This window comes from Triturus cristatus, chromosome 4_2 (genome assembly GCF_964204655.1).
Source record: "Triturus cristatus chromosome 4_2, aTriCri1.1, whole genome shotgun sequence".
Taxonomy (NCBI): domain Eukaryota; kingdom Metazoa; phylum Chordata; class Amphibia; order Caudata; family Salamandridae; genus Triturus; species Triturus cristatus.
Window position 1 is genome coordinate 955,914,085 of NC_140586.1, and position 10,000 is coordinate 955,924,084.

Sequence of the window (10,000 nt, forward strand, 5' to 3'; positions counted from 1 at the left end):
GCTATCCTGAGGGAAACTTCGGAGGGAACCAGCTACTAGATGGTTCGATTAGTCTTTCGCCCCTATACCCAGGTCAGACGACCGATTTGCACGTCAGGATCGCTACGGACCTCCACCAGAGTTTCCTCTGGCTTCGCCCTGCCCAGGCATAGTTCACCATCTTTCGGGTCCTGTTGGACCTGGCCTCGTGGCGTGGTCCTGACTTCCCGGGGGTTGGGCCCGTTCCCCGCCCTAGCCTCCACGAGCTACCCGTTCGGGCCGCACGAGGTCACCTACACCTCGGGGCTCCGCCATTTTGTCGCCTGCCACGTGACCCTGCACACCAGTCCTCATGACTCCGCTCAACCCGGCCTCGGCCCCAGCAAGGCCCAGACATTGAGGCACCAAGAACTGGCCAGGGGGTGTCACGTGAACACCTCATCGCCCTGGCGGAGGGCGGTATCGATGGGACCCCCAACCGTCCCCACACACCGAGGTGCGATCGGCCTCCATCTCTCCTGGGCCGGGCGCCTCTCCTGCTGGGCGTCTGGCCGCTCCCAACCCGGCCTCTCTGCCCCCCGGGCGCAAGGGTCCGGACATCAAAGGGCTCCAGACCTATATCTGGGGCGACCCCGCCACAGACCGGCAGTTGTATCCCGGAGTCGAGAGCCCTGCTGATTGAATCGCGGCCGACCCTACGGAGAAGAACTCTTGCTTGAAACCACCACGAGCCCTGCAGACTGCGTCGCGGCTCCTTCTTGCTGAAACCTTGAAGCCCCCCGGAACATCGGGGCCCTGCTGACGCTGTCGCGGCCCAACCTCGCTGAAACCTCACTCGGAGCCCTGCTGACGACGTCGCGGCTCGAGCTGAGCAGAAACCATCTTGAGAGCCCCGCTGACCTGGTCGCGGCTCTCCACGAACTGAACGCCAGAGCCCTGCTGACACCGTCGCGGCTCGACCCCTCCGAGACCCGGAGGTCCTCCAGCTTGAGGATAAGAACTGGGCCCCAGGTACCCTCGTACCAAGCTCCTGCCTAAGACTGTCCCGCTACCCCTTCCCTCCTAAAAGAGACACTGAGACTTTTGCGGATCCCTCGATCCCCTTTTTGTGTAATATTGAACCCGTAACCTTTTAAAGTGCTGATAAAGAATTGCTCATCTTGAGACAACCTCCTTGAGTCCGGTGTGGTGGTGTTACTGTGCTAGTACATAATAGGAGAAGGATCTCCCAGGAGGCTTCTCTGCAGCGCTCGGCTACTTCGTACAGTGTGGGGGCCCCCCCTGAGTGGTCTCGCCGACTCCTCGGGGTCCGCCTTCCAACATTTGGTGGCCAGCGACGGGATCCGAGCCGAACGCAGTACGTACCAGCCAGTAACCCACTAGCTACCCATCCAGACAAACAGAAGTCATGAGCAACCAAGAAAACAACGCGACCACGGAGTTCCAGCCCGAACGGTTGGAGGAATACACGCACAAAGAATTGAAACAGTTCTGCAAGGACAAAGGCATTGCAACCAACCACCGGCCTAGGTACCAAAGAGGAGATGCAGAAAGCCCTGAGGACCTGGCTGGAGGCCGAGGCAGGCCACTCCCAGGAAGAAGGTCCCCTGCCCCTGACTGTGGCCACATCAACCGCACCGACTCCGGCAACCGGAGGAAGAAAGAGCCTAGAAACCGGCCTCTCCGAAGAGGAGATACGAGAGCGGGAGAAGGTCCGGAACCACGAACTAGAGCTCGCACGACTGCGGCTGGACGGCGAACTCCAGCTGGCGGAAAAGAAACTGGCCCTAGAGCAGCTACGGCTACAAGAGGAGATAGAAGAGAAGAGACGGCACCAAGAGTTGGAGGAAAAAAGACTGACCCTTGAGCACGAGCGAAGTCTCAAAGAGCTCGAAATCAAGGCAAAGAACGGGGGGACCGACACCCCCAGTAATAGAGACACCCTACCGCCTGCCGAGGCCAAGGTACATATCCCGAAAGATGTCGTCAAGGAGTACTATAAGAATGACGACATCCAACAATGGTTCAAGGCATACGAGGTGGCCATGACCTCCCATCGGGTGCCCCGAAAGGACTGGGGCGCCGGCCTGTGGGGTCGGTTCCTGAGTGAAGGTCGAGACACACTGCTCCAGCTGCCAGAGGAGGTGATGACCTCCTACGACCACATGAAGGAGGCCCTGCTCACCCGCTACAGGCTAACCACGGAAATGTACCGCCAGCGGTTCAGAGACTGCAAGAAGATCCCGGGTACTACCTGGGTGGAATATGTGGACTTTTTCAGCCGGGCCCTAGAAGGATGGATCAAGGGTAGCAAAGTCACCACCTACGGGCAGCTGGTCGACCTCATTGTTTGGGAACATCTCTCCAACAATTGCTTTGTGGAGCTAAGGCAACACCTCCTCGACAGCAAGATGTCCGACCCACGAAAACTCGCCGTCGAGGCCGATCGATGGGTCAACACCCGAGTCCCCCGGAACTCGATGGGGGAGTACCAGAGGAACCCCACCGGACCTCCCCGCCAACGCGGTGGAGGGGGAGGGCCGAACAGGAACCGGGACCCCCCCGCTGGGGCCCCCAGGAACCCACCTCGAGGGCCACCGCAGCAACCCCTCTCCCCGAGCCTAGCCCGAAGAGGGGCGACCCCAGCCAGAACCAGACCACGGCCCCCAGTAACATGCTACGGCTGCCAACAAACTGGACACTATGCCAGCGATCCGGTCTGCCCCCTGAACCGAAGAAGCGGGGCCGGCGGGCCCCCGCCCCGACAGCTGGCGGCCGCCGCCCTGGGGGAAGGAGAAGAAGAAGAAGAAACCCTCGACCGAGGAACCACCGAATGGGAGCCGGCGGCCATGTCCCTGGTCTGCCTGGGCAGCCGAGAAATGGTGCCCCGCACCCCCATCCCAAGCAACACCCAGAAGTACCGGCAGCAGGTCACCGTCAATGGACAACGGGCCGAAGCCCTTCGTGACACCGGCGCCAGTGTCACCGCTGTCCGCTGCCACCTGGTGACCCCCGAACAGATCCTACCCAATGTGCTGTGCCCCGTCCGGACGGCCGACAACAGCGAAAGCCTGTGCCAGATGGCCCTGGTCCCCTTCGAGTGGGGAGGGGTGACAGGCCTACTAAAAGTGACTGTCCGCGACGACGCACCAGTAGACTGCCTCCTGGGGAACGACCTGGAGAGTTCCCCCTGGGCTCAAGTGGAGCGACGAGAGCACCTCCGAATGCTGGGACTATCCGAATGGGCCTGCGCCATCACCCGGTCCATGACCGCCCAGGCCCCCCGCTCGTCCTTGGCCCCCGGTGCCGCCCAGCCCGAGGGGCTCGCACCACCCCCTGCCTGCAGCGAGGGGGAGGCGGACACCGACACTGGACCTACTGAACCCTCCCCCGAAGAGATTGCTTCCCTCGGCGCCCTACCAGAACTTGCACAATGGCGCCACGAAGGGGGCCCCACCCGTGAGCAGTTCCAGCAAGAACAGCAGTCCTGTCCCTCTCTTGAAGGGGTCCGACAACAAGCGTCCGCACAAGCCAACGGGGACCAGACCGGCACCCACTGGGTCTACTGGGCCGAGGGCCTGTTGTACAGTGAACAGAAAGTGGCAGAACTCGGGGCCAACCGCGTGTTGGTGGTCCCCCTCCGCTTCCGGGAGTTCCTTCTCAACCTGGCACATGACGTGCCCCTCGCCGGACACCTAGGGCAAGACAAAACTTACAGCCGTCTGGTGACCCACTTCTACTGGCCCCAGATGCGGAGAGACGTGGACAACCACTGCCGGTCCTGCCAGACCTGCCAAGCCAGCGGGAAGACGGGGGGTCGGGTCAAGGCCCCCCTCCAGCCCTTTCCAGCCGTCAGCACCCCGTTCGAACGGGTCGGGATCGACATCGTGGGGCCCCTGGACCCCCGGACCGCCCTGGGCCACCGCTTCATCCTGGTCCTCGTGGACCACGCCACCAGGTACCCGGAGGCGGTCCCGCTAAGAACTGTAACGGCCCCCGTGGTAGGCCGGGCCGTGATGGGGATTTTCTCCCGAGTGGGATTTCCCCGCGAAGTGGTGAGCGACAGGGGCACAAACTTCATCTCCAAGTACATGCGGTCCCTGTGGCAGCAGTGCGGGGTCACGTACAAATTCACAACCCCCTATCACCCTCAGGGGAACGGGCTGGTCGAGCGCTTTAACAAAACCCTGAAGGGGATGATTCAGGGCTTGGAAGAGCCCCTCCGGCGGAGATGGGATGTCCTACTACCATGCCTCCTGTTCGCCTATCGGGAGGTCCCGCAGAAGTCCCTGGGGTTCAGCCCGTTTGAACTATTGTACGGACATCCGGTCCGCGGACCGCTCAGCCTGGTCAAGGAGGGCTGGGAGACGAAGCTCCCAGGCGCCCCTCCTGACGTCTACCGATACCTCCTGACCCTACGAAACCAGACCCGCAAGTTCCGAGCCATGGCCGAAGCCAACCTCGAGGCCAGCCAGGAGGACATGAAGCGGTGGTACGATCGGAACACCTCTACCATCGAGTTCGAGCCAGGCCAGAGAGTCTGGGTCATGGCCCCTGTTGAGCCCTGCGCCCTCCAGGACAAGTGGACCGGGCCCTTCAAGGTGGTGGAGAAGAAAAGCCCCGTCACCTACCTAGTCGACCTAGAGTCCCCCCGGAACCCCCTCCGGGTTCTACATGCTAACAGGCTCAAACCCCACTTTGCCCGGACCGAACTGAGCCTGCTGCTGGCGACCGACGAGGGGGGCGAGGACGACTCCGAGCCCCTACCCGACCTCTTGCAGAACAACGTCCACGACGGATCCATCAAAGGTGTCCAACTCGCCTCTTCCCTGACCCCGGAACAGCGTATCGACTGTCAACAACTGCTGCAGGACTACGCAGCCCTCTTCTCCCTCACCCCGGGGGTGACCCACTGGTGCGTCCACGACGTCGACACCGGGGACAGCCCCCCCGTGCGACACCGAGCCTACAGGGTACCCGACCGAGTACCGGCATGCATCCAGGCCGAAGTAGCGAAAATGTTGGCCCTGGGGGTCATCGAGCCCTCCGACAGCCCGTGGGCCAGCCCTGTCGTCCTGGTACCAAAGGCCGCAGCCCCCGGCCATCCCCCGGAGTTACGATTTTGTGTAGACTACCGAGCCCTGAATGCTGTGACCAAGACGGACGCCCATCCTATACCCCGGGCCGACAAACTCATCGACCGCTTGGGGTCCGCCCGCTACCTGCGCACGCTGGACCTCACCGCCGGGTACTGGCAGATCCAGCTCACCCCCGGCGCCCGAGAAAGATCCGCCTTTTCTACCCCTGATGGGCATTACCACTTTCGGGTGATGCCCTTCGGCATGAAGAACGCCCCGGCCACTTTTCAGAGACTGGTAAACAAGGTTCTGGCCGGGCTCGAGGCCTTCAGCGCGGCCTATTTGGATGACATTGCCGTGTACAGCAACCACTGGGCTGAGCACCTAATTCACCTCAAAGCCGTCCTGGCCGCCCTCCAAAGGGCCGGGCTCACGATCAAGGCCAGCAAATGCCAGATCGGCCAAGGATCAGTGACCTACCTGGGCCATCAGGTGGGAAGCGGTCAGGTGGCCCCTCTCCAGCCAAAAGTCGATGCCATCCAGGCATGGGAACCCCCCACTACCCAGACCGCTGTGCGGGCCTTCCTGGGCCTCACTGGATACTACCGGCGGTTCATCCGGGACTATGGGAGCATTGTTGGGCCTCTCACAGAGCTCACCTCAAAGAAACAGCCCAAGAAGGTGCACTGGACTCCCCGCTGCCAATCAGCTTTCGAGACTCTCAAGGCAGCGATGTGCACTGCCCCTGTACTCCAGGCCCCTGACTACAGTAAGGAGTTCATCGTGCAGACAGACGCCTCCGAATATGGGATCGGGGCCGTCCTGTCTCAGGTTGATGAGAAGGGACTCGACCGCCCGGTGGCCTTCATCAGCCGACGGCTGCTGCCCCGGGAGCAACGATGGAGCACCATCGAGCGCGAGGCCTTCACCGTAGTGTGGGCCCTTAAGAAGCTCCGGCCCTATCTCTTCGGTACCCACTTTCGGGTCCAGACCGACCACCGGCCCTTGCGGTGGTTAATGCAAATGAGAGGCGAGAATCCCAAGCTGCTGCGGTGGTCCATTGCCCTGCAAGGGATGGACTTTTCGGTAGAGCACCGACCCGGCAATGACCACGCCAACGCGGACGGCCTGTCCCGCTTCTTCCGCCTAGACGAGGAGAATCCCCAAGAAGATGGGTGACTCTCCCTGCCTTCGGCTGGGGGGGGGACACCTGTTGGACCCGGCCTCGTGGCGTGGTCCTGACTTCCCGGGGGTTGGGCCCGTTCCCCGCCCTAGCCTCCACGAGCTACCCGTTCGGGCCGCACGAGGTCACCTACGCCTCGGGGCTCCGCCATTTTGTCGCCTGCCACGTGACCCTGCACACCAGTCCTCATGACTCCGCTCAACCCGGCCTCGGCCCCAGCAAGGCCCAGACATTGAGGCACCAAGAACTGGCCAGGGGGTGTCACGTGAACACCTCATCGCCCTGGCGGAGGGCGGTATCGATGGGACCCCCAACCGTCCCCACACACGAGGTGCGATCGGCCTCCATCTCTCCTGGGCCGGGCGCCTCTCCTGCTGGGCGTCTGGCCGCTCCCAACCCGGCCTCTCCGCCCCCCGGGCGCAAGGGTCCGGACATCAAAGGGCTCCAGACCTATATCTGGGGCGACCCCGCCACAGACCGGCAGTTGTATCCCCTGAGTCGAGAGCCCTGCTGATTGAATCGCGGCCGACCCTACGGAGAAGAACTCTTGCTTGAAACCACCACGAGCCCTGCAGACTGCATCGCGGCTCCTTCTTGCTGAAACCTTGAAGCCCCCCGGAACATCGGGGCCCTGCTGACGCTGTCGCGGCCCAACCTCGCTGAAACCTCCCTCGGAGCTCTGCTGACGACGTCACGGCTCGAGCTGAGCAGAAACCATCTTGAGAGCCCCGCTGACCTGGTCGCGGCTCTCCACGAACTGAACGCCAGAGCCCTGCTGACACCGTCGCGGCTCGACCCCTCCGAGACCCGGAGGTCCTCCAGCTTGAGGATAAGAACTGGGCCCCAGGTACCCTCGTACCAAGCTCCTGCCTAAGACTGTCCCGCTACCCCTTCCCTCCTGTTAGAAATGGGATTTCTGGTTGGCTAAGGCTTGCGCCAAAGTCAGGCAGAAACCACCACTCTAGTCAGGGCAAGGAAGTTACACGCCAAAGATAACCCCTGCTCACCCCCTTGGTAGCTTGGCACGAGCAGTCAGGCTTATCTCTGAGGCGATGTGTAAAGCGTTTGCGCGCGCACCCAGCCACAACACCCAAGGCCCACCACAAAGGAAACTCCACACAAGGTATTCTATAAAAATAGCCTTTGTATTATACACAACATATTAGATAAAAACACACACTCTACAATGTGCCAACAGGCACGGGCAGAATTTACAAGGGATTATATATACAGGGGACAGGGCCACATGGACCACTGTCAGGAATTAGCACTCTTAGAACATAGCACTTAGAACATAGGAAATAAAATTACTGTTGCACAAAATTACACTTAGCACACAACCAGTCACTACTGGTATCAGGTAAGTACCACCTACGCAACCCTAACCACCTTAGGAAAATATTGCGCAGGGAATCAGGACCTCACTGGCACCACCTGTACTAGGGAGAAAACAACCACCTAAGTATCACTATACCTGTAGGGGTCTAAGCACATAAACACATGATGCATAACATTCAGAGGTGTAAAGCAAAGCACATGACGCATAACCATACATTCAGAGGTGCAGGGAAACATAATTGCGCAAGAACTCACATAAGCCACTACCTGTGGCAGTCCCTAGGCCAACTGGCCTTGTCGGGGCTAGGACGCCCTATGTCCCAGCAAAGTCAGGGCGCGACTGCGCAGGCTGCGCAGACCAGGGCGCACAAAGCACAACCTACACGTAGCAGTTGCCCACTAAGTGCTGGGCAACTGGTGAAATGCTGGGGCACCACTGTGCCTTCCTAAACAAATATGGCAGGGGTTGGAGCCTCGTGGCTCTAAGAAAACACTTGTGGCCCCCTGAGCCTCGCAGGCTCTGATCAATATTGTGGGGCAAGGTGGGAGTGGCCCGCTGCCATCTGGGGCCACTCAATCGCCAAGGAAATGCCCCCAACGTTGGAGCGCTCTGAGCGCTCTGGGCAACCACTGCTGGCCTCGTTGGAGCCTCGTGGGCTCGGAACCACTGTCAGTACGTTGGAGCGTCTCACGCTCAGAAACAAAGAACAATGCCCCCTAGAGCCTCGCAGGCTCTAAATAACAATGTGCTCCTTCGTTGGAGCGGCCCACTGCCTTCCGGGGCCGCTCGTAACTGGAAAGGAATGCTCCCGTAAGGTGGAGCCTCGATGGGCTCAAAGAGAAATGCCCCCGTTCGTTGGAGCGCTCTGGGCGCTCTGAGCACAAGGATGCCCTGTACACGTGGGAGCCACGGGGCTCTGAACACAAGAGTGCCCCCAACGTTGGAGTCCCGATCGGGGGACTCGAAAGAAGACTGTGCCCACGTTGGAGCTACACGGAGCTCTAGGGAATTACCAGAATGCCCCCGACACAGGCGCGGAGTCCCCCCAGCCCTTCGGACTTACCGGGCGGTTCCGGGGACTCCCGCGCTGCCTCCGCTCTCCTGTTTCCGGGTCGTCCTCTCCTGGCGTCTGGGATGACGCGGGTCGGCCGAGTCCCGGTTGCTAGGGGACGCCTCCCGCGGCATCCAATCCCAGCGCGGCGTGTTCCTACGCTGCGGGGAAGTCCTCACGGTACTTCCCCGGCTCCCGGGCCAGTCGGCGGTGATTTCTTTGATGCGGGGTAGGCTCCCGTGATCTTTGCACAAGTTCCCTGGTGGGGTGGGCACCCGCTAGGGATAAAAATACGGCACGAAGTCCCTGGCGGGGTGGGCACCCGCTAGGGCTACCTAACAGCACACGAGGCGGAAATAAGCGGGGTGGGCACCCGCGAGGACGGCAAAATAGCAGGGAATCCCTACGTCGGGGTTCCCTCGCTAATAATGGCAGCTCCGCGCTGCTGGCCACCAATAAAGCGCTCCTAGCGCTATAAATGAAAGAAAAGCGCCTCCAGGCGCTTAGGGGTGCCAGCAAGCACCAAAGTTCAGCAAAGTCCTTAGGAAGGTGGGCAGGGGGGCAGGGCTGGGCCCAGAGCCAGCTCACTGGGCTTCCAAGCAGGGAGGTAGTCCAAGTGGCGGTCCTCTGGCCCAGCAGCAGCAGCAGCCCCCTCAGGCAGGATCCTGGAAGAGAACAGTTTCTGTGGGGACACAGCCCCATTTTTATACAGGCAAACCCTTTGTTCTGGGTTCAGGGTGAGGGGGAAAACCAGTCGCAGCTGGTTGGGGAGCACCCTTGATGTGCTCAGCCCCTCACTCTATTCACTGGCAGGGCTAGGGTCGTCAGTCGCACCACAGGGGGCGGGGCCAGCATTGTGTGTGGAAAACCCTGTCCTATTCAGGACCCAGGTGTACTCCTCCCACCCATCTAGCTGCTGATCTCCCCATTCACCACTGGGTGACTCATCCTGACTCCGGGGAATCCCTAGCCCGTCACATGACACGACCAGCCAATCACGCGACAGACACACTGCACACGGAAGTGCCCACTTCTAGAAGTGGCACTTCCACACTAGGTACATGCACGCCGCACACATCATCGCGCAGCATTCACTCCCACGAGTCCGCACATACCAAACTCGGGCCTGCACACCCCACGCATCAGGAACTACTAGGGACACATACACTCCCCATGCATTCCTATGGGAGGGCAGGCCTATCTCACCACATGCACTCAGAGCACGCACGCACTTTACCCTGGGACACAGGGAAAGTGCGCAGAGACCAAACAATTACCACACCAAGTCACCAATAAAAAGCCAAAAAGTCCAGGGGTGAACCTGCCAGAAGGGCCAAGTCCAACACCTCCTAAAAGAGACACTGAGACTT

At 60.8% G+C, this 10,000-nt stretch overlaps 1 protein-coding gene and 1 pseudogene across 2 annotated transcripts in view; both read right to left on the reverse strand.

The window, feature by feature from the left end:
- LOC146839093 (28S ribosomal RNA) overlaps positions 1 to 211 on the reverse strand; it is a 1,132-nt pseudogene extending 921 nt beyond the window's left edge.
- The window catches only part of LOC146839091 (uncharacterized), a 192,569-nt gene that overhangs the window by 131,778 nt on the left and 50,791 nt on the right, over positions 1 to 10,000 (reverse strand). The gene's annotated exons all lie outside the window — the stretch shown is intronic.